Here is a 25,830-nt window from a genome sequence, read left to right as displayed (position 1 = left end):
AGAGTGATGTCATAGGTAAATTAGTAGACCAAGAAATTCTCTTTCTATCAGATCTATGGAAAGAGGATAGATTTATGACCAAACAAGATAAACTGAAAAGGAATGATTTTTGACTAAATTAAATTTAAAAATTTTGCATTAATAAAATCAATACTGACAATATTAGAAAGAAAACTAATAGCTGGGAAACAATCTTCACAGCTAGAAGTTCTGTTAAAGGGCTCATTCCTAAAAATATATAGAGAATTAGAGAATTGCATCAAATTTATAAGGCTACAAGTCATTGTGCAACTGATAAATGGTCAAAGGATATGAACAGACAGTTTTAAAATGAAGAAATTGAAGATATATATATATATATATATATATGAAAAATGCTCCAAATCATTAATGATTAGAGAAATGCAAATTTAAAAAAAACAGTGAGATATCACTTCACACCTATCACATTGGCCAAGAGGAGAATGATCAATGTTGGAGAGGTTGGGGGAGGATTGGGACATTGATGCATTGCTGGTGGAATTGTGAATGAATCCAACCTTTCTGGAGAGCAATATGGAATTATGCCCAAAGAGCAATAAAAACGTTTGCTCCCTTTGACCCAGCAATTCCAATTCTATGCCTATATCTACATGAAATCATAAAAAAATGACAAAAATCCCACATGCTACAAAATATTCATGGCAGCTCTTTCTATAGTGACAAAGAATCAGAAATTGAGGGGATACCCATAAATTAGGGAATATCCTAACAAGTTATGGTACATGAATACTACTGAATATTATTCTATAAGAAACTATAAATGGACAGAATCTAAAGAAGCATGTAATGACTTACATGATCTGATGCTGATGAAGGGTATAAAACTAAGAGGACATACATTAACAGCATCATTGTAAAAGCATCAGCCTTGATGGAAGCAACTCCTCTCAGCAGTTCAGAGAGCTAGTATAACTATATTAGATTGTCTATGGACCATGTTATCCCAATCCAGGGGAAGAAAAACACAACAAAACAAAGCAAGCCTTCAGAAAATGACTAGTACAATGTAACCTGACTGTTTGCCACTGACAGGAGTGGGTGGGAAGTGAGGGTGGAAGGAAATTTTGTAACTTAAAAATGTACATGTGCATATGATTGAAGAAAGAAAGAAAGAAAGAAAGAAAGAAAGAAAGAAAGAAAAACAATAACAAAAAAAGAAGAATGCCTAAAAATGCAGATGGAAAAGGCTATAAAAATTTCTCTGAAGATAACTTCAAATGTAAAATAGAACTATGGGAAGCTCATGACTTTGTGGGTAATCAAGAAATAATAAAACAAAGTCAAAGGAATGAAAAAAAAACAAAGAAAATGTGAAATATCTCATTGGTAAAACAAATGACTTGGAAAACAGATCTAGGAGAGCTAATTTTAAAAATTCTTGGGTACCTAAAGTCATGGCCAAGAAAAGAGAGTAGACTTCATTTTTTTAAGAATAATCCATAATATTGTCCAGATACCCTAGAAATAGAGGATAAAACAGAAATTGAGTGGATCCAACTAACACCTCCTGAAAGAAATCCCCAAATAAAATATCCCAGGAATATTATAGCCAAATTCCAGAATTCCCAATCAAGGAGAAAAAATATTACAAGCATCCAGAAAGGAACAATTCAATTACTATGGTGCTACAATCAATATTATACAGAATTTTGCAGCAACTACAGTAAGGGCTGGTATGGTTTGTAATATGATATTCTGGAAAGAAAAAGAGCTCAGATTATGACTGACAATCAACTACCCAGAAAAACCAAAATTCCTCATTCAGGGGAAAATTAATATTAAATTGAATAGAGGATTTTTAAACTTTTCTGTTTAAACAACTAGAGCTGAACATGAAGTTTGATTTTTGAGTACAGGACACAGGTGAAACAGAGTGGACAGGAAGGGTTAATTATGAGGGATTTAATGATGTTGAACTGCATGTATTCCTGCATGGGGAAAAGATACTGATAATTTATATGAACCTTCTCATTTATAAGAATAATTAGGAGGAGCATATATAGACAAGGCACAGGAAGGATCTGAATATAATGGTATAATATATTATAAAGATGGGGTCAATGGGTGAAAAAAGAATATACTGGGAGAAAGGGAAAGGAAAGGTAGAATGGGCTAAGATAATTCATGTAAAAGGGTCAAGAAAACTTTTTGCGTTGAAGTGGAAGGGAAGAAAGGGGTGGGGGGAATGAGCAGGTCTTCATTCTTATCAGAAATGACTCAGAGATAGGGGTCAGCTAGGTGGTACAGTGGATAGAGCACCTGGCCTGGAGTCAGGAGGACCTGTGTTCAAATCAGACCTCAGACACTTAATAATTGATTAGTTGTGTGACCTTGGGTAAGTCACTTACCTCCATTGCCTTAAATAATTTCTTTGTAAAAGACTCAGAAAGGAATGCCATATAGAAATCTATCTTTCCCAAGAAGAAAAAGGAGAGGAAAGGGATAGAAGAAAAGGCAAAGGGGGAGGGGAGGTGGGATGTAGGTAATAGAGGAAAAGGAAGATCATGAGAGAGTGTAGTCATATACAGCATTTTTTTAAAAAAAATTGCAGTGTGGTAGAATTGAGTTGCTAGGAATTACAGGGATGGGTGATTTTTGGGGTGCTTCAGGCTGGATTTGGCTCAGATCCTCCCCACTCCAGGGCCAGTGCTCTGCACTGCACCACTTGGCTGCCCCATAACACATTTTTTAAGGAAGCACAAAGTGAAAGGAGAGATAGAATAGAATAATAGAATAAATGGGAGTGGGGAGGAATAGAAAGAAAATTTGCTTAGAAAAAGAAACTGTGCAAAAAAAAATATTGAAGTAACTTCTCTGATGTACTTATGATAAAGAATGCAACCTCTTCCAGAGAGAGAGTACATGGTATCTGAACACAGAATGAAATACACTTTTTTCCTCTCACATTATTTATCTTGAGGTTTCTGTATTTTTTTTTTTGGGGGGGGGGGAAATATGTTTATTTCACAACAAGATTATTGTAGTAATGTAAAAATAAATAAATGTATCATAAAAAACATGATTATATCATCTCTAACAAGAACCTCCTTTTTTATATCTGGTTTAATTCACTTTCATTATCCCATCTTTATTTATTTATTTATTCATTTGTTCATTCATTCATTCATTTATTTATTTGTGCATCATTTCTCCTTCCCATAGCATATATTGCAAATGGTAATGTTAAAGTCCATATGTGTTAACTCCTGTTTCAATGATGGAGATTTTTTCTGTAATATGAATCATGATAGATAGTTTCCTTTTTTTTAAATATGTACTTTCCCCCCTTCCTTTAATTTCATCGTTATAAGCCTAAAGGCTTAATTCAATTCTCCCCACCCAAGGTCTCAACTTGTTTTCAATTTGTTCCTTTGCTCTACTTTATGAGGTGCCACTGATTGTAATCTCCTACAAATTTCTTTTATAAGAGTGTATGAACTAATTCATATTTTAAACCGTTTTGTTTTTACTTGCCTCCCATATTTTCACCTGGAAAGAAGCTCAAGTGTTTTCTAGTTGAGGCAATTTTTAGGCTCACATGGTAACTTCCTATGGCTGCTGATTTATACTAATCAAATTTCCTAAGGAAATCATGCCAGAGTGTTGATTTCCTTTCATTTTATATCAATTTCCCACTTTTCTGTGTCAACAATTTGTTTAACTTGGTTGGAAGAAGTTGCTTCTGTTTGCATATCATCTCATTTTTATTCTTCCATTTTGGTATAGATTTTAATATTTCATCTTAAGTTATCTATATAAAAACAAATTATGTGTAAATGACTATTATACTGTTAAATTTTTTCTTGTCCAGCAAACATAATTAATTTAATTTTTGATATTTATTATGTTTATCATCTCCAGATTACTGAGTATTTAAAAAAGCAAATATATAAGAAGATGATATAGACTACAAGCTTTTGGACATTCTCATTTTGTACTCCTTAAGTAAAATAAAGTCCTGGAATATACAAACAGGGAATACAATTTATCACTTAGTTAAAGAAAAGCAGCCACACCAGCTAAGACTTTGATGCTGTCTGGGCTCATTTCTGCCTCTTTTAACTTTCTCTGCCTTGTTTTTATGGGTGCTATCCTCTCCCACCATTTTAAGTTTTTTTTAAATGTTTTGTTTTCTTAATTTAGAATAAAAGCTCCTAGAGGGCAAGGACTATCTTTCTTTCTACTTTATTTGTATTTCCACTCCTTAGCACAGGACTCAGGGCATGAGAAGTATTTAACATTTTCTTGTAGGCTTGAATTGATTTATGCCTTTCTTTGCATACAATTATTGAGTATTAATACATTTTACTTTCCTCCTCAAGAAACTTCAGTAACTTCCTATTACCTCTATGATAAAATGCATATTCTTTTAGGGGTATTTAATTCCTTTAATGATCTGGATACTAGTTGTCTTTCCAGAGGGATCACATTGTACTATCCTTTTGAAAATCCCCTTTTCAGTAAACCTAATATATTATATATCATTTTCTATTTCCTGCCTTATCACAAATCTTTCTAACATCAGAATATTTAGTGGGAAATATGTTGTGTTTAAGAGGGCTAGCTTCTCTGGTATGAGGACTTGCCAAGCCCATTTCCAGGGCTACTCATCCATCCTTACTGTCAGTCTGATTTGGTTATCTCTCACCTGTGACTTCAAGAAGCTGCAGTATGCATGAGAGCCACAATCTGGTAGCCAATAGGCCTCAAATCTATCTGTGAGTCGGAGAGATCTACCCCAAATACATGAAGACATCCTCTACCCTGGAATGGACAGATAAGAAAAATTTGGTCCAATAGTCATAAAAGGCAGCAATGGAAAGTATTGTAGAGAACTTACAGTTGGGTCAGGTGTTCAAGAAAGCAAACTCATCCACTGAATCATCAGTCTTCTTGATTTTTTTTCTTGCAAATTGATTTCAGTGACTCAGGAAGAAAGAATAAACTGATGACTTTGTACAATTCTGCCCCACTTAAATACAGTTCATCCACAAGTAAAGGCATCATCTCTGGTGTCATTGGTACTTTTTTAAAATGAAGGACAAACAATAAACAACAGAATATAGAAACAACTTGTTAGAAACTCTCTTATTCAAGTGGTCATTTATGCTTCCATTCATGTTCCTTTGTATTAATTTCATTTATAATTTATCTTTATATTTCTGCATGCAAATCCTCTCATTGAAATGAAAATTTTTAATAACACGGGTATATTATTTTTATCTTATTTTTGCCTGGTACCTTAGCATAGTGCTTAAGGCATAGCTCATATTGAACAAGTATCTTTTAAAAATGCATAAGCTGATTTATTTTTGAGGTTCTTATTTAGTTATTCACAGAACTTCCCTATATCTTTATCCTCTAGAATAAGATTTTGGCATACAAGCTAGAATTATCTTCACGGTGGTCTTTTCATAAACACTTATCTTGAGCAAAGCAAGATGGAATGACCAATTGTTCTTTGAAATTGTGTTTTGTATTGCCTTTGGATGAACAATAAAACTAACTCTGCCAACTTCTTTATTTGTCTGTCCAAGGAGAATCTATTAGCCATTCTTCTATTTAACTCTAACTTTGTCTTCTGGTTTCATTTACAGCAAGAAGGTCAAAATTGATATGATTCACTGCCTTGACTATTATTTTGCTTGTTGATCAGTAAACAAGGATTTCATGTTTAAAGTACCAACAGATTAAGCTAATGTTTATAGACAGTCTAAAGGTAGCATGATTCTTAGTAACTTTTGGCTCCTTTGCCAATATATACCTCTATCACAGAAGAAATGGAAGATCACATCAGACTAATGAAAACTTTGTATTTTCCTTTATTTTTTGTTTACCACATCCAGCACTATAAAAATAGATGAAGAAAGCTCTGGTTTAAGGACTTCCAAACCATTTTCCAAGTGGCTATCCATCTTGAATATCCAAATGATCACCCACCTCTCACCTGTGGCTACAAGAAAGTAGAGCATGTGCAGTGGACACACTCTAGTAAACCTTAGTAAAATTTTGACATAGGCTAAATCAGGTTGAGGGTAAACAATAGGGCTCAATCCATTGATGAAATGGGACGGGGTGGTATCTAACCCAAGTATGTGAAGACTTCCTTGGAGGAATACACAAATGTGAACAATTTGTTCCAGCAGATCATAATGGTGACTGAAGCATGTATAGTGCAGTGTTTGGAACTTAGCCATCACAGAAACCAAAGTCATCCACTGCATCCACAACAATCATCAGTCATCTTGATTTTTGTCTTGCTGTTATACTCCAATGACTGTAAGAGAGAATGAATCCAAAGACTTTATGTAAATTTCCTCTCTTAAATCTAATTTAGGCATCAGTCAAAAGACATCATCCATACCATTTTACTAGTTTTAAATTCCTCACATGCAGAGTGAAAGTTCTACTTCCTCAATTACAATTCTAATTTATAGATCCTTTTCCAGCAGTTTTTTGGATAATTATATGGTTTTGTTATTGAAATGATTAATTATGTTGATTGTTTTCATACTATTGAACCATCCCTGCCTAACCAGTGTAAATCCTATCTGATCATTGTGTATTATCCTAGTAATAACTTGTATTCTCTTTGCTAAAGTTTTATTAAAGATTTTTGCATCAATGTTCATTAAGAAGATTGCTCTATAATTTTCTTTGTCTGTTTTTGCTCTTCCCAGTTTGGAAATAAACACCATATTGGTGTCATAAGAGAAATTTGACTGATCTCTTTCTTTACCTATTTTTAAAAAGAGTTCATACAGAACTGAAATTAACTGTCCATAAATGTTTGATAGAAATCACTTGCAAATGTTGATGGATTTTTCAATCTAATTAAGTTTAAAAAAGCTACTAAACCAATTAGCAATAAACAACAAAGCCCAAAGGTAAGAAATAGAGAAATTCCATTTAAATTAAATTTAGATACATAAAATACTTGGGAATCTACCTCCCAAGACAAATCTAGAAAGTGTATGAGAACAATTACAAAATACTTTTCTTACAAAGTCAGATCTATACAATTGGAAAAATGTTAGTTGCTCTTGGTTAGACTGAACTAATATAATAAAAATGACAATTCTACCCAAACTAAATTACTTTGAGTTTCATACCAAACTACCAATAATTAATTTTACAGAGCTAGAAAAAATAGTAACAAAATTCATCTGGGGCAACAAAAGGTCAAGAAGATCAAGGGAACTGATGAAGAAAAATGCAAAGGAAAGTGGTCTAGCTCTACCAAATCTAAAACTACACTTTAAATGGCCCTCATCAAAACTGCCTAGTATTGTTTACAAAAAGAGAATAATGGACTAGCATGTTAGAATCAGGTACAACAGAAACAGTAGTAAATGATTATAGCAATATATTCTTTGAAAACCACAAAGGCATTAGCTTCTGAGATAAGAACTCACTATTTTACAAAAACTGCTAGAAAAATGGAAATTATTTGACAAAAACTATGAATAGCTCCAGATCTTACAATTGATACCAAATTAGGGTCAAAACAAGTTGAAGAATTAGACATAATAGAAACCAATTATGAGATCAAGAAATATTCTATCTTTGGATCTATGAACAGGAGAGAAATTTATGACCAAACAAGAAATAGGATGGATTATAAATTGCAAAATGGAAGATTCTTGACTATATTGAAATTTTCACACTAATAAAACCAATGGAGCCAAGATTGGAAGAAAAACAGAAAGCTGGCAAAAATTTTCCCAGTTAGGAGGTTCAGATAAAGGTCTCATTTCTAAGTTTATATAATAAAAGGCATCCATTTTGCAATTTATAATTTTCTCTGTTTCGTCTTTGGTGACTCAATTAAGTTAAAATGTTTATACAGAAACAAAATCAATACAATAACAATTAGAAGAAATGCAAAATGCTGGGAAATAATTTAAACAAATAATGTTTCTGATAAAAGACTCATTTCTAAAATATTTAGAAAATTCAGTCAAATTTAGAAGAATCCAAGACATTCCCCAATCAATAAATGATGAAAGGATACGAACAGGTACTTCTCAGATGAAGAATTTAAATCTATCTATAATCATATGAAAAAGTGCTCTATTGATTAGAGATATATACAAATTAAAACAATTCTAATGTTACCACCTCACACCCATCAGATTGACAAATTGACAAAAAAGGAAAAATGATCGATGTAGGGGATATGGCGGGAAATTTTTACATTGGTAGTGGAGTTGTGAACTGATTCAGCCATTGTGGAGAGCAATTTGGAACTATGCCCAAAGGACAATAAAAGTGTGTATACCCTTTCATCCAGCAATCCTACTCCTAGGTCTGTATTACCCCCTCCAAAAAAAAAAGTGTAAAATACTGACATGTACAAAAAAATCTTTTTAGAAGCTTTTTTGTAGTGGCAAAGAATTGAAAATTGAAAGAATGCCCATTAATTGGGTAATGGTTGAAGAAGTTATAGTATATGAATTTTAGGAAGTACTATTGCTCTATAGAAAAGCCTGGAAAGACTTACATGAACTGATGCTGAGTGAAGTGAGCAGAACCAAGTGAACATTGTACATATTCACAAAAACATTGTGAGATGGGCCGATTATAATGGATTATGGCTCCTCTCATCAGTTCAGTGATCAAAAGCATCCCTGGAGAACCTTTTTTGGAAAATGACAACCATATCCCCCCCCCCCCCAAAATAGAGATAGTCTGAATGTAGAATAAAGTCTATTATGTTCACCTTTTAAAAATTTCTTTTGTCTTTTCTTTCTTTCTTATTGTACCCCCAATGCCAACAGTTCTATTTCCTCTTTCACAGCATGAATAATATAAAAATATGTTAAACATGATTGTACATGTACAAATTTTACCAGATTTTTCACTGCCATTGGGAGCTGGGAGGGAAGAGAGGGTGGTAGAAAAATGTGAAACTCAAAAACTTGCAAATGGATGAATATTGGAATGTACCCTTGCTTGTACTTGAAAAAAAATAAAAAGGAATAAAGAAAAAACTAATCTAGTCACCAAGCTTGTATGCATCTCAATAGGAGACAACTCTTAATATGATTGCTACTTGTAAGAAAATACCCCACCCAATATCATTACTTCACATGCTACCACTATGTTGTACCTTGATGTGGTCAAAAAAAATTGCATGAAAACTTGAATTCCCTTATCCTCTATGAACCAAAAAAAAAGGAAAATCTTATATTTCTTATATAATCACCTGAACAGAGATAGCTAATGGACATGATGGGGAAAATAGTCAGAAACAGAAATAATGATTACTTTCAACTTTCAAAAATGATTACTTTCTGGAAGACTTGTGCACCTCATGACTTTCTCATCACCAATATTGTCTTCTATTTGTCTAAATGCAATAAAACTTTTTGAATTCAGCCTCACAGTAAACATTGCCATGTGATGGAAAATGTCATTGCAAAGATAAAAGATTAACTAGTTATGGAAATGATGAAGGCAAGGTGTGGTCCAGAGTGCTGGACATATCTTATATGTATCTACTCCAAGTCTCAACATTCTCATTTTACAAAATCACAGCCTCAGGACAAGTTGACTATTGGATTACCTAATGTCAGTATTTAGACTGCTTCTCTGAGCATGAACAGTTTGTAGTTAACATGGAGAGAAAGCTGTAAACCAGCACATGATTGGCCACAATGAAGCAGAAAAGGTGTAGGAGACTTTCAGAAATGTGGTATTTAGCACATTTACTCATGAAGGGTAGAATACTCACAAAAATCATGATTCACTTGATAAAAATAGGGAAATTCAAAAGATGCTAAGTGAAAAATAAGAATACTTTAGGGTTTACCAGCATGATAGTTCATCTGACTCTAAGAAGGCAGAGTTTAACTCTTCCAAAGATAAAATTCAAGTGAAGCTTAGTGAGATGCAAAATTCTTGAGTCAGAAAGAAGGTGGATCAATTCAGTTTTTTACTGATTTTAACAGTTCAATATGGCTTAACAATGTCCTAAATGATATTTATGGTACAAAGACCTTTGATACATCACAACAACTAAGTGGAGTCACATTGATTAAGGACCTGATTAAGGACCTGATCCTGGAGGGATGGGCTGAATACTTACGCAGCATTTTCAACAGTTATCAGCCAATGTTGAAGCCAATGATCATATAGCCCAGGATGAAGCTAGTACCTATTTTGCTGCATTTCCAACTGCAAAATTCATTTTGAATGCCATTGGGTTCCTCTTATCTGGCAAAGCATATGATGTTGATCCTATTCCAGCTGAGATTTACAAAGTAGGAGTCCACCACAAATATTGTTTGAAATCTTCCAGGTTTGACTAGTTCTATAAAGTCAAAGGAAATATATCATTCTGTAACAATCTGTTAATTATTACTGGCAAGAATCTTGTCAGAGTCCTCTTTAATCGACTGATACTTCACCTGGAAGATGATCAACTCCGCAAGAGACAGTGGGCCTTTAGACAGACCCTACAAACTGTCTATATGGTGTTTGCTGCCCAACAACACCAAGAAAAATAACCAGAGCAGAACAAAAGTCTTTGTAATAATTCGATCATTTTTACAGAGGCCTTTGATACTGTCAGACATCAGAACTGTTGTAAGTGTGTGGCAAAACTCAGTCTCTAGTTCATCAGAACTAGAGTCTAGTTTCACACAGAATTCTTACATGGGTTCTAGACAATGGATGATGCTCCCGGTAACCTATTGAATAAATTAGGGCTGTGCCCCTGCTCACATGCTTTTTAGTATGGTGTCTTCTTGTGATGTAGTCAAATGCCTTCCAATAGGATGAAAATGCCCTCACATTCAGCTATTGCACTAACAGTAAATTACGTAACTTGAAAAGATTCCAATTCATTAATAAAATGGAGGAAGCGTGGGTGCATGACTTTTTTGTCTTCAGGTGATTGAATCTTCAATGTAGTCTCTGAGAATGAGATGCAACAGATTATGGATTGATGCTTTGTCAGTTGTGCTCATTTTTATCTTACAATCAACATTAGAAAAACAGAGGCTCTCAACTATCCAGCACTTTGCCATCCATACTTAAAATTATCAGTTATAGCAAATGGAGAATTTTTAAGGCTGTGAATAAGTTTACTTACCATGGCAATATACTTTCAAGGGATGTCCTCATAGATGATGAAGTTTACAAATATTTTGCCAGAGGAAACTCAGAATTGAGTAGTGTCCTAAGGAAAGTATGGGAGAGAAGAGATATAAGGTTACTTACCAAACTAAAAGTTTATAGAATATGTATAGGCTGGTGGGCTTGTCATGTTGTTTGAATGCCAAATATATGTTTACCTAAAATCTATTTTGTGGAGAACTCACAGAGGCAGGTGCTCAAAGAAAAAAAGGTTATGAATCAATACAAAAACACTCTCAAAATCTCTCTAAGTAATTTTGAGATACAGGAACATTGGCAAACTTGGCATGCCTGCATCAAAGAAGGCACACTGTGCTATATGAGTAAAGCATAATTGCAGTAGTTCAAAGAAAACTGAAATATGCAAATTTAGACATCTGTACTCCAAATGTTCATAAGGACAAGTTGTGCCCAATCTGTGGTAGAATCTTCAAAAACTTCTATTGGTCTAACTGGTAACAGTCAGATATATTGTACATTGACACAGATATAGTGATATCATTGTTGTCCTCTTCAAACATAAAATAAAACAACAACTCTATCACCATGACCAGAATATTCATAACAAGCTCAACCTATCTGTATTTAACTAAAGCAGGCATAGTCCTTTGTTGGGACTATACACTAAATCTTCCCAGCATGCACTAAGTATAACTTTTGAGTGGAATTACCTATTACCATAAGATATTGGAATTATATTTGGCAGAAGGTTACTTATTCATGGATTCACATATCAGTTCACAAATCCCTTGAAATATATACACTGAGATATACTTCCCCTTGGTGCATACAAATTTCACAGTTTGGGAACTATATCATCTTTAAAGGTTTTATAGTCTACCTGTTATAGATAGATTTTTAATAATTTATTTTCACATTACTACAATAATATTGTTTTTAGAGTTAACATAAACATCTCCCAGAAAAGATAGAGAGACCTCAAGAGAAATAAAGTGAGAGAAAAAATGGTGTACTTCACTCTGAGTTCAGATACCATTGACTCTGTCTCTGGGATGGGTTGCATATTTTATCATAAATCCATCAGAGAAGTTGCTTCAATATTTTCCCCACAGTTGCTAATGTTAACTGGAATCATTGGGTGTTGGAGTATTAATTAAAGGTCCCATCAATTAAAATAATCTATTTTATATTATTGACATATGTAATAAAATAACAATATTTTTCATAATGCATTAAATAATAACCTTATAATCTTGATTTTTAACTAGCCTACATTTATGTCTTTTTCCAGAGTAGCATCAATTGTTAAATATAAAAATAAAAATCTATGAAAGGTTAAAAAAAGTTGCTTCAATAAGGAAGATGGGAAAAAAGCCTTTGTACCAGGATTCATTTAATTATATAACAAGTGGTTGATGCCAAAGGAAGATAGTGAGTTGAGCAGAACTGTTATTACACTCAGATAAGATATACCCTCATTTTGTTTTAATCTCTATCTTATCTACCTTATCCTTTAAAATCTTGTTTTCTAATTACCTAAAAAATGTTGATGGTAGTAAAAACAAAGCACTCTAATTAGTGACACTAAGAAAAAAAAAACAAGGAAATAAATGACTCAACTTGTGAATGTAGCTCAAGCAAGCCATTTCTATTCAAATCTCATGGGATGGACCATGGGGACCAAGGGGAAAGGGTGTTGTGAGTCCAAATCTTTTGCTCCTGAGATAAATCTGGAAAAAATGCAAGCACTGGGATAGCAACATACCTTCATAAGAGAAATGAAGGACCTTTGGGACTTTAAAGCCTTCAATGTCTAACCAGTTTATTAACTGGATTCATTAATTCAGTTCTCATGCTGAAAACGGCTCTCTCCACTCCAACCCCACCATATCCATCCAGGTTCTGGAAGAAAATGAGAATCCCTTTGACTATATAAGTTAGACATTGACAGTAGCAATGAGACTTCCATATTTTAAAAGCAGTATGGCTCAATAGTACCCAAACTTAACCAAAACAGTGTAGAAATTTATAAGTCTCCTAAATCTCTGTCAAGATATGAAGGAATAAGTGCTTCAACCCTGTTTGCTTTCCTTTGTCAAAGTTTCTTCTTAAGGGCTGGCTATTGGTTTGATTATTTATCCAAAATCATTGTCATTCAAGGCAAAGCATAAGCTAAATTATTTCAGAATATCAACCTACTTATAATATTTAATAGACCCTCCTCCCCTGGAAATTTGCAATCTGATTATAAATCCTGCCTTCCTGGTCACATTTGCAAAATGTCTTCTTCATTAAAGAATGTAGCTATAGGCAAATTAATTTATAAGTTGCAGAGGGATTAAATGAGACATGTTAAGAAGCATATAAGTCATATTTTTGTGAAAGGATTATTATATTTGTCATTTGTGATTTATTTGAGTAACCACCTGGTGCAAAGTGAGCTACACCTTGAATCAGAAAGACTCCTCTTTGTAAGTTCAAATCTAGTCTTAGACTCTATATTTGTGATCATGAGTAAGTCACTTAATCCTCTTAGCTTCAGTTTATTCATCTATAAAGTGAACTGCAGGAGAAAATAGAAAACTACTCCAGTATTTTTGTTAAGAAAATACTAAATGGGACCATGAAGAGTCAGACACAACTTTAAAGTGATTCAACAATGTAAAGGAAGGAACTGTTCTTTCCTGTAGTTTTACCTCCCCCCTCTCTATATTTAGCATAGTACTTTGAAAGTGATGTTCAACAAATATTTGCTGAATGAATGGAACAGAATAATAACTGCCTGTCTGCTAAAAATGTAGGAAAATATATGCAAAAAATATAAAAGAGTGGGAACCTAGAAGACAGTTTTGTGTAACAATATATATTTTAAATGTCAAGTAGAAATAATATATGGTTTATTCTACCTAGTCACAAGGTAGAAAACAAAGGATGTGATTATTGTGAAGAAGATTATTTATTCAAAGTAATGAAGAACTTAATAATTTGAGTTTCTGTCCAATGGAATGGGCTGTCTTATGTTTGTGAAAATTAAATAATGTCCATTTAGGGAATTTAAAAAGTAAGGTTAAATATTCACTTTTCAAGGATGCTGTAGAAGTTATGCTTACATTTAAAAAAGGGAATTTAAATACATCTTTCTTTGGAATCACAGAATTGGAAGGTACATCATAGGTTAATAAAGTATCAATTTAAGATTCTATGATACATTAGTTAAAAAGGTCTTTGTTGATTAAGCAATTCTTAAAGATAACATTAATGAAGAAAAATATCTCTATCTTTTCATGGACCTTGAAGAAATCTGGAAAGCTTATCAGTTCCACATTTTGTTTGTGGATTTTATTTTATATTAAATTCTAAGTTTGTGTATAGAATTCATTAGAAGAAAGGAAATATTATTATGCAGGTGGAGTGCTTTGTAAATCTTTAGGTGTAATATAATGATCAATTATCATTATTAAAATAATGATGAAATTATATGAAAGTTAATAACATTGTGCATACACCCCTGAGTGCTTCATTCTTTAGATAGGCAGAACAGAAATTCATAATTGGATTCTCTTACATAAGTGTTTTTCAACTATCAAAGAAACTTCCTTTAGGTTTATGCATAAGGGTCTAGAATATTTAAAAATTAGTACTCTGCCTGTGATATCACTAAACAAACTAAAACAAAACACATTTGTGAAGCATAACTCTGTTTCATGTGCTCAGAAAATCAAGGGGAAAAAAAGAAATTCTGATTTCATAAGACTGCCATTTTAAGGGAAGAGTTTACATTGTATTGTCAAATATAAAAATGCAGCTGGGTGAAAACTACAGTTGGGTCTGGCAGAAGACACTGTGGTAAAATGCTAGTCTTTCTATTTCTTTTTAGTTCCTGTAGGGGTAGGCCACAGAAATTATAGGGTGGGGTTTCTCCTGAGTTGTTTTTAAGTAATATAGCACTATTGTGTTAAACTCATGAATATACTTGTCTATTAGACAAATAACTAACATGAAGTCTATTGCAAAATTTGAAAAGCCAGAATACTTTCTTCATATTACTAGGAAAATGTACAAATATATTGCCCAAGTAATTAATCCATTAATCTAAAATTTAAACATACAGTGTAAAAAAAAGTTTTCCAATCAAGTTTTACACACATATTCTCCTTAAGTCACCCTAATCTCATTCCTTTCTCCTCATTTCATTGAATTTTTTTGCACATTTATTTTCTTTCTGTTTTTAAGATTTTATTTATTTTTATTTACACATTACTAAAATATTCTTGTTTAAGAGTAAACATAATACCCCCTACCCCACAAAAATATAAAATCTCATGAGAAATAAAGTAAAATAAAGAGAAAAAATGTATTTCTGTCTGTGTTCTAATACCATCAGCTCTGTCTCGGTTGGATCACATTGTTTATAATAAGTGCATCATAGAAGTTACTTCCATTTTTTTTTTCTACAGTTGCTGTTACTTATTGTAATTCCATCCATCCACTCTTTTCCACTACCATCTATTATATTATCTCTCTCCTGTCACTCTGTCCTTTTTCAAAAATGTGCTGTGGGACAGCTGAGTGGCACAGTGGACAGAACACTGACCCTGGGGCCAAGAGGCACCAAATCCACATACCACCCCAAAGACCCAGCAGCTACACAGACTGTGGTGCTGGACAGGCCACCCAATCCCAGCACTTTGCAAAAAAAGTAAAAAAGAAAATGTGCTATATCTGACTATCCTCTCCTATGATCTACCCTCTGCTCTATCACCCACATCTCCTTTCTTCTGCCTGTCCCCTTTCTCTCCTTTTTCCTCCTGTACCATATTGAGTATGTATGCTATTTCCCCTCTTAGCCATTTCTGATGAGAATGAAGGTTCCCTCATTGCCCCTCACCTTTCCCCCTTCCATGCCATTATAAAAGCTTCATGAATTGTCTTAGCCATTCTACCTCTTTTTTTCTCTTACTCTCAGGACATTTCCCTTTCACCCACTGGCTCCATTTGTACAATATATTATGTCTTCAAATCCAGCTCTCTCCTGTGCTTCATCTATAAAAGTTCCTTCTACATGCTTTATTAAATAATAAGATTCATATGGATATTATCAGTATCATCTTTCCATGCAGGAATACATGCAGTTCATCATTATTAAGTCCCTCAAAATTTACCCTTCTCCTCCACTCTCTATTCAGCGCTGGTCGTTTCAATAGGAACATTTGAAATTCACCTGTTTCATTGAAAGTTTATCTTTCCCCCTGGAAGATGTTTAGTTTTACTGGGTAGTTGATTCTTGGTTTCATTCCAAACTCTTTTGCCTTCCAGAATATTATATTCCAAGCCCTACGAGCCCTTAGTATAGTTGCTGCTAAGTCCTGTGTGATTGTGACTGGAGCTCCATGATATTTGAATTGTGACCTTCTGGCTCCTTGTAATATTTTCTCTTTGACTCTGAAGTTCTGGAATTTGGCTATGATATTCCTGGGGGTTGATTTTTTTTTTTTTGGATCTCTTTCCAGGGGAGATCGGTGAATTCTCTCAATTTCTATTTTTGCCCTCTGCTTCTAGGATATAAGGGCAATTTTCCTGTAGGAATTCTTTAAAAATGAGGTCATTGCTCTTTTCCTGTTCATGACTTTCAGGTATCCCAATAATTTCTAAATTATCTTCCCTGAAGTTGTTTTCCAGAACAGTTATTTTTTCAATGAGTTGTTTTACATATGCTTCTAATTTTTCATTCTTTTGTTGTTGAAGTGTTGTGTCTTGATTTCTCATAAAGTCATCATCTTCCTTTAGCTCCATTCTACATCTGAAGGATTTGTTTTCCTCAGACAGCTTCCTTATCTTCTTTTCCATCTGACCAGTTCTGCTTTTTAAAGCATTCCTCTCCTCAATAACATTTTGACCTGTTTTGTCCATTTGACCTAAGCCGGTTTTTAACATGTTATGTTCTTCAGTATTTTTTTGGATCTCCTTGTCTAAGCTGCAAACTTTATTTTCATGCTTTTTCCTGCATCTCTCTCATTTCTTTTTCCCAAATTTTTTTCTATCTCACTTACTCAACTTTCAAAATCTTTTTTGAGCTCTATCATAGCCTGAGCCCAACTTCTATATTTCTTGGAGTCTTTAGATGTAGCAATTTGGACTTTCTCATCTTCAGATTGAGTACTTTGGTCCTCCATGGGACCAAAGTAATTATCTAGGCTTAGGTTCTTTTTTTCTATTTCCTCATTTCCCCAGCTTGTGCCTAGTTTTGGGGTACTTCCTGAGCTTTTGAGTATTATTGTGAAACCCCCATAAGGACCTCAGTGTGTGAGGCTCTGACTGCTCTACTGGTCTGTGAATGACCACAAGTTCACCCCTTTGCCACAAGGCTATGAATGGGGGGGCTCCCTGGGCTATGGGCAGCCTAGACTGCAACCAGGGTCTGAATGTGGTCAGAGCCTCAGAGTGCTGTTCCTGGGACAGAGGAAAGATCTTGGAAATCTCCCTCTACTACCTTACCTTCAGTGGGCTGAGTACTCAGGGCACAGCTACTGGATACTCCTGTTGGATGAATCCACAGGCCTGTTTCAGTTTCTTGGATCTGAGCTGCGCTGAGTGCCAGCTGTGCTGAGTGTTGTTACCACACTGAGGGCCTAGGTTTCGCACTTGCTCTGGTAGAGGTCTCCTTAATGTTCTGGAAAGTTGTACTTGGTGATACCTTGGATACAAGTCAGGAAACTGCTTCTGCTGCTGGGAGCCATGGCTGCCAGGCAACCTGGGGCTGCGACTTGGAAGCTGAAGTTCCTTTGCTCTGGCATGGCTACCCTTCCAACTCCATGGAACAGAGTTTTTTTCCACTATTTTCCAGTATACCTTAGGCTGGAGAATTGCCTCACTGGATCTTTCTGTGGATTCTGTCTTTCAAAAATTTAGTTACTCATAATTTTAAGGTTTTTGAAATATTTTGGCAAGAGCACCTAAGAGAGACTCTTCTCCTGCTGCCATCTTGGTTCTGTCCTACACATTTATTTTCTGCATCTTTGTGTTTAAAATATCTTGCTCTCCCTAATCATTCTACATTGATGCTTTGATTCTTTCCTAACCACAGAATTTTCTATAATTAAACCAATAAACTAGAACTCATTAGCAAGAGATATATTTCCATTAATATGTTTTATTCTTCCTTAAAAAATTCTCCAAATTTTTGCCATACATCATGTTTTCCCCTTTCAAATGGCAGGATGTTATTTGTAGAATTAGAAGAGACATCAGAAAATTCAATTCATTATTTTGCAGTTGAGCAAACAGATTATATGAAATTTTAAATAACTTGTTCAAGGTTACTCAGGTAGTAAATGAAAGAACTAAGATTAAAACTAAGCTCTCAATACTCTAGGTTCAGCAACTAAGCTCAAATCTCTTTCCACATCCCACTGAAATAATATGCATTCGGTGTACTAAAAATGCTTCTCAGAGGCAGCATTATATGACAGAAAGAATTACTGGATTTAGAATCAGAAGAACTAGGTTAAAATCTGAGTTTTGTGCACTATTAGTTAAGTCATTCAAATATTCTGATTTAATTTTTCCATATACATAATAGAGTGGACGAAATGATCTTTTACAATTTTATTTTCTATTTATTAATCAACTACATGGAGACAATAAAATATATGAAAAAGACATAAATTGATTTTAATTGACAGAAAACTCAATATAAATCCAATGTAATATTTCTTCCAAAAAAGTAACATAATGTGTGATTATATTAAAAGATACACAATAACATATATAGACAATGCCCAGAAGGAAAAAGAAAATAATGGCAGGAGGGGAATGTATGGATTCCATTCTGAACTAGAAAATTTCTAACATAGGTACCAAGTTTAAAATCTCATAATGTATAATAAGATCATGGCTATATGATATAGGAGGGCCAAAACACTAGATGTAGAAATAAAATAGTTGGTACATACAAATAATGAACAATTATCGCATGTATGAATCAAAGGATTGACTATTTTCATCTGATACAGAATCAAAGATCAGTCATTCAAAAAGCACCCAACCCTGCTCTAAACCCCAGTGTTATAAGTATAAATAATATAACAACTCCAACTCTCAAGGAGCTTTTATTCTAACAAATGGCTAGAGTATAATACAAATTAGAAATGGGATAAAGACATTCATAATACTAATTCATAAGCTAAACCTGACTGTCGATCTTATAGCTTTATAAACATAGCTTGACTATTATAATCTCACTTAAATAATTTGATGAATATGTAGTCTCTCATGTCTGAATGTGTATTTCCAAATTTAGAATATGCTAGGATTATATATTAACCATTTGGATTCACATTATCCTTATAACTCTTCTTTTCCATTGCCCTTGTTATTTGTAATTTTAATTCTTTCAAAATCGTGGTGTTTCATTATTCAACACATTCATCAAAGTATGAGAATATGAGTACTTAAATTGATTAACTACTTTAGAATAAATTATTTGCCATGTATTAAATAACTACTAAACATCCCCAAGGCAATCCAATTTGATGGCATATGTCAATTAAATTCAGTCCTTTTAGTTTTTTAACATCACTTCCCAATGCTTCCACATGCAACTAAAGAGAATTCTCCATTGAGAATAAATAATTAGGTAAAGCAAACTGACACAACAACTACATAAAATAGAACATATGACATTTAAAATCCAGAGGGCAAATTTTCTATTTGGAAAGAAGGGGAATACCTTTCATTATCAGCCATCTAATATAAATATATAACCAGTGAAATGATATATCTCTAACTTCTTCAATTTATCCTTTGTACAGTTAGCCTAATTAAACCTAAAGTCCAGGTCTATGTAACTTTTTTAATACTTAAAAGCAAAAAAAAAATTACTTATTACCTAGTGTCTGAAAGATAAAGTACAAACTTTGAGATTTAAGTTTTATTACAATCTATATCCATTATTACCTTCTTATGCATGACTCTTATTCATTCCCTCTACTATACAACCAGACTGGTCTGCTAGATGTTTCTCAATTGTGACAAAATAGCTCCTACCTTTGTAACTTTATACAAGCTGACTCTCATGCCTGACATATTTTTGCTTTACTTCAGTTTCTTAAAATATTCACTTTTTATCAAATCTTAGTTCAAACGCCACCTTCTATAAAACAAAATTATAAGCCACGTTGTGATGCCTCCTTTCTTGAAACATTAAACATTTACCAAATGTTATTCCATACTGCATTTTTGTAATTATTGTGTTTAATTATAAAATTAGTCACTGTTATTTGCTGTTCAAGTATAATTCCATGAATTTATTTTTTCTGTAATCATTTTAGTAATATAGGTATGCTCTACCCACGAACAACTCATGTCTCTCCAATTAGTTTCCTTATTTTTTGGAAGGAGTGATTTGCAATTTTATTTATTTAAATTCTGGTTTTGATTTATTTCATTGGAGGCATTACCTCATAATCAATAAAGAGCTGACTCAGAGTGACAAAACATTGGGTTCAAGTCCTTCTGACAAAAATTGGATACATGAACCAGGGCAAGTTCTTTAATCTTTCTCTGATATAGGAAACTTCTGAAAGTTTAAATTAAATTACTTGTTGATCTGCAATGGAAAAATAAGCTTTACTATGATGGTCCATAATGGTTTTGAGATGATTTATGATATATTTTCCCAGATAGCATGATTTTCAAACAATCTGTTATTTGTTATTAATAACATCTTGATCACAGGATTACACAGTAGATGAGGTCCCATTACAAAATAACAGAAGAGAACAAGGAAGAAATTCTAGTGCAGTACCATTTCTTCTCAATTTCTTCTGTTCCGCAAACCCTCACTCACTCATTTGTACTTTGTTCCCCAGAATTTATTTCGTAATTATTCAATATTTACTTATATCTGCATGTGGTGTTTTCCTTTACATAATGTAAGCCTCTCGATAACAGGAATAGTTTTTTTTTTTATTATTATCCCTAGTTCAGTGCCTGGTGCTCATCAAAGTTTGATAAGTTTATTGAATGATTTCACACTGAAATTGAAGTTTAATGCCATTATGAAGATTTTCCAGATAGAGTAAGAATGAACTGTATACACCCACAAATTGTAACAATATAGGTGATCACTTAAGGTCATAGACATACACGTCTGTGTGTGTGTGTGTGTGTGTGTGTGTGTGTGTGTGTGTGTGTGTGTGTTGAGGGAACAATTTAATGGTAGCACAGAGTATTCTTAATGCAGTTTAGTATTGAAACTAAGTTTTTAATTGTCAAAAAGGTAAATTGCAAATGGATAATTTATTACAAGTTAAACAGATGTTATTCACTGTTTGGCAGTGTTCCCCATTGGAAAAGTACTTTTTAATAGTATTATAGATAGTATTTTTTCTATCCATAAATCATGAAAGTAATGTCAAACTTCTGGTAGCACAATAAAATTATGGACTTAGCATCCTGATTCCACAGTTCACATGTACCTGGCACAATTTCTCTGAGATTATGTTGTTTAAAGTCTCTATTTTCTACACTGTCAATCTGGACAATTTTTAGTTTTCAATATATATTCATATATGTTATTTAAGTTTTCAACTTTTGATGTTGGCATACAAATGACTATAATAAATTTTAATAATCTCATTTCATTCCCATCCACACAAAATTTGTTCTTTCCATTTTATTACTTTGTCAATTTCCCCTCCTAACAATCTGTTATATTGATATATTTCATAATAAAGCTAAATTATCTTTTATATTTCAATTTTATTTCTCCCTTATAAGATTTTTAGTATTTCTACTTTAGCTGAATTTAGTGAATTTAAGGACTATTAATTCAATAATTTTCTAGCTGTTATTTTCATTTATGTGTTCAGTTCATTAGGTCTTTTATTTCTTTTAAAAATATGAGTACTTAGAAAAATACAATTTCTCTGTAAAGTCTGCCTTAGGAGAATCCTATTTATTCTACCATAGTGGGGAGATTTGTGTATGCATGCATACATACATACATATGTAATACACACATGTATTACCTATATATCTGTGTGTGCATATGTATGCATAAACATTTCTATATGAAAATAGTAATCATATAAACACATCTCTCTTGATATATATATATACACATATGTGTAATTTTGCATATATGAGTTTCTCTTTGATCTATTCATTCTTTAGGAGGAATTTATATTCCATTTAAGACTGAATTTTTTTTTCATATTTTCCTCACTGAGCACTATTTGTTTATAATGTTGTATATCAAGTATATGTCTAAAATCTTTGCCTTTGTTTATACATTATTCCCAAATGTACTTATGGCCAAGTTTTATAAAGGTGATATGCAATGCAAAAAAATTGTATATTTAAGATTTCTATTTAATGATTACAGAAAACCCATCAGGTCATTTGTTTCCCTTAAATTCTACTTTTTTCAGGTTCCTAACTTCCTTGTTGTTTTCTTTTGAATTAGATCTAAGTATTTTCTTTGGAAGAACATTGTGTGAAAGGATGTGACAGTAATACTATTCTCCTTTTATTTATGAGGAAGCTCAGAGAGACATTCAGCACACTGGATAAAGAAGACAACTGTATATGGCAGAACAGAGATCTAATGTCATAAATTCTTACTCTAAGCCACCAGAATTCTAAAAGTATGAATTTGGAAGGGGGAAGTAAAGTAGGTGTTGTAAAAGGTCAGTATCCTTGGATATTTTGCAACTGTTGAGTTTTCAGAATAATTATAGCAGATGATATTTCTTGTTATTTCCTTTTTTCTCAAAAAAAAAGCTATTAGCAAGTTCATGGAACTCTCCATTCTCTCTGCATTCTCTATCAAATGTTTCAAGAGCATTCTAAGATTTAAAAAATGAAGTGCTTTTCACTGCCTGCCTTACTATTAGATTATTTTTCAATCATCATGATAACTAAATAGACTGAATTCCGCCCACATGAATGGCATTCCAGAACAAATTATTTGAATCCATAACAAACCAAAATGAAAGAAAAAATCAGACAATAGATTCTTATGTGATACACTCCCATACTATTCAGAGGAGATAATAGGAAAGGAAGAAGCAAGGACCAGACCAATTGTTTCCTTCAATTTTGCTGTTAACTTTAATTCTATATGATCTACGCTATTAATAATGTAACTTCAATTTTTTTTGCTCAAATACAATTTTTTAGAATGAAAAATTCTTTGGAAAAATAATAATGGCCAATGGAAAATCTGGAAACCTTGTTTTTATAGTAATAATCTGAGTATATTCAATCAAAGGCCAAATTAAACTAGATTTCATTAGAATTGCCATAACATGTAAGAGAAATAAGACCAAACTATCTTGAAATGGATTCAAGACCATAATCAGGATGCTTTTATGTGGAAAAAATTCATAATAAACTAAACTGATTTATTTTGTTTTATTTTGCTTTTACCACAGATGTACAGCTATAGAAGTCTATTTTTTTAATAAAAACTAGTTGCCATCAAATTTACCAAGTCTCTTTTCCCCTCATAGTTCATGTAAAAACACTTTTTTTAAGCCAGTACAGTAGTGCACATCTGCAACTCCAGCTACCAAGAAAGCAAGTGTATAAGGCATAATAATGTTGAGTGGCATAAGGCTATTTTGATCAAGTGGGCACACTTAGATCTTCATCAACATGATGAGTCTCTGGTGACCAGAGACTAATAATTTTCCTAAGAATTGATGAAATTACACATTTTGCAAATGGAAATGAACTATTCAGAAAGTTTTCACTGCTGCTCAGACATATAAGTAGCCCCTGCACTTTTTGGCTGAGAAAGAAGCCCTGTCTTTTAAAATTTCCTCAACTAAATCTATATGTACTGATATCTATCTATCAATCTATCTTTTTTTCTATTCAAATGAATATCAATTTGATCCCTTCCACTGTCTGAGTTTATCAACCTATTTTTTTTTTGCAAGGCAAATGGGGTTAAGTGGCTTCCCTAAGGTCACACAGCTAGGTAATTATTACATTTCTGAGGTTGGATTTGAACTCAGATACTCCTGATTCCAGGGCCAGTGCTGTATCCACTATGCCACCTAGCTACCCCTATCAACCGATTTTAAAAGAATTTTCATAGTTAAATGGTGTTTAGTTAATTTTTTTTTTAAGAATTGAGTCCAACTTTCCCCCCAAGGAGATATGAATTTCTAGACTATTTCTTTACTATTACAAAATTCTGCCCTAAAATTATCAAGACTAGAAAACAATTTCATTTCCTTTTACAGGTCTCCCATCATTAAATTATTTGACAAGATAAAATGTAATTTTATTCAAGGAAAAAAATCAAGTAAGAATTAAGAAAAGCTGAATCCTCATGATTATCATTAAAATATTTATAATTCTAATCAAATGAGGTTCTTAATATGCTCACCCCTTGTTACTTTAATCATATACATTTGCAAATCATTTTCCTTCTGCTTTGTCCAGTTTATTTCATTTTCTTGGATAGAAACTGCCTAAATAATCTTTCCACCTTGAATGTCCTCAAAAAAGGAATTTTAATTCTATTCTAATATCATTATGAACCCCAACTCATTTTATAAAAAAAATCAAGTTTAATCCTCATTATATTGAATAGTCTGTTAGTTGAACTTCTACTGAACTGTCAATTTCCCTTGCCACTCAATAGGATGAGAAATTTAGACCAGTAACAAACTTCAGGGGTTATCTTAGCTAAATTTATTTCTTTACAAATAAAGAAACTGATAATGCAGAGGGGAAATAGAATTTCCCAAGATTTCTCCAGTAATATAACTAAAAAGTTATACAGTTCATAGAAAACTAGACTTGGAAACAGGAAAATGAGTTCAAATCCAGTCAAACACATATCTGTATAACACTGGGAAAATATTTTAATCTCTGTCTCAACTTATTCATTCTAAAATGGGGCTAAAAATAACACCAATCTCTATAGTGTTATATTTGTAAAAAATCTTGAAAACCTTAGAGTACTATTAAAATGCTTTTATTATTATTGTTAGGATATGAACTTAGGATATGAATTCTCTTCTATGACTCAAGATGCAGCATTTTTAATATTGCATTGTTTCTTTCACAAGGCTACTAGGATCGCAAAGACAGATGAAATAGTCTGTACTCTCAAGGTACCTATCTTCTACTCAGTGACATAATATGCAGATATGAAAAATACAAGGTAACTTGAGAAGTAAAAGAACATTGGCAATGTGGGACAGGATTTAAAGAGTAGCTAATACATCATCCTTGAATGAATAATTAATTTCAGTACTGCTCAGGTGCATAAGTAGCCCCTGTCCTTTTTGACTGAGAAAGAAATCCATGCATTGGGGGTCAGATTAAGCAAGACCTTGGGTGTAGGAAGATGAACATTGAGTTTTAAAATAGCTGATAATCTAGTTTTTCAATTCTAGACTTGGTAAAAATGAATAACATAAGATATAGAAAAGTGAGTTGGAGTCATTCTAGAAAGCATTAAGTCCAACCTGAAGGTTTGCATGTTGTCTGAGGTACTCTGGAGGCATTGGGGGTTTCTGAATTGTTAAAACATTGTCATATCTATGGCCAAAGAAGATAAACTTGGCATTTGAGATTTAGGTTGCTTAGATATCTGAACCTTAGTAATAAAAATACAAATTATAAAGACAATTGTCCAAGTTAGAGGTAAGTGATGATGGT

This window comes from Macrotis lagotis, chromosome 3, assembly GCF_037893015.1.
Source record: "Macrotis lagotis isolate mMagLag1 chromosome 3, bilby.v1.9.chrom.fasta, whole genome shotgun sequence".
NCBI lineage: Eukaryota > Metazoa > Chordata > Mammalia > Peramelemorphia > Peramelidae > Macrotis > Macrotis lagotis.
Note: the sequence above shows the minus strand (reverse complement) of the source record.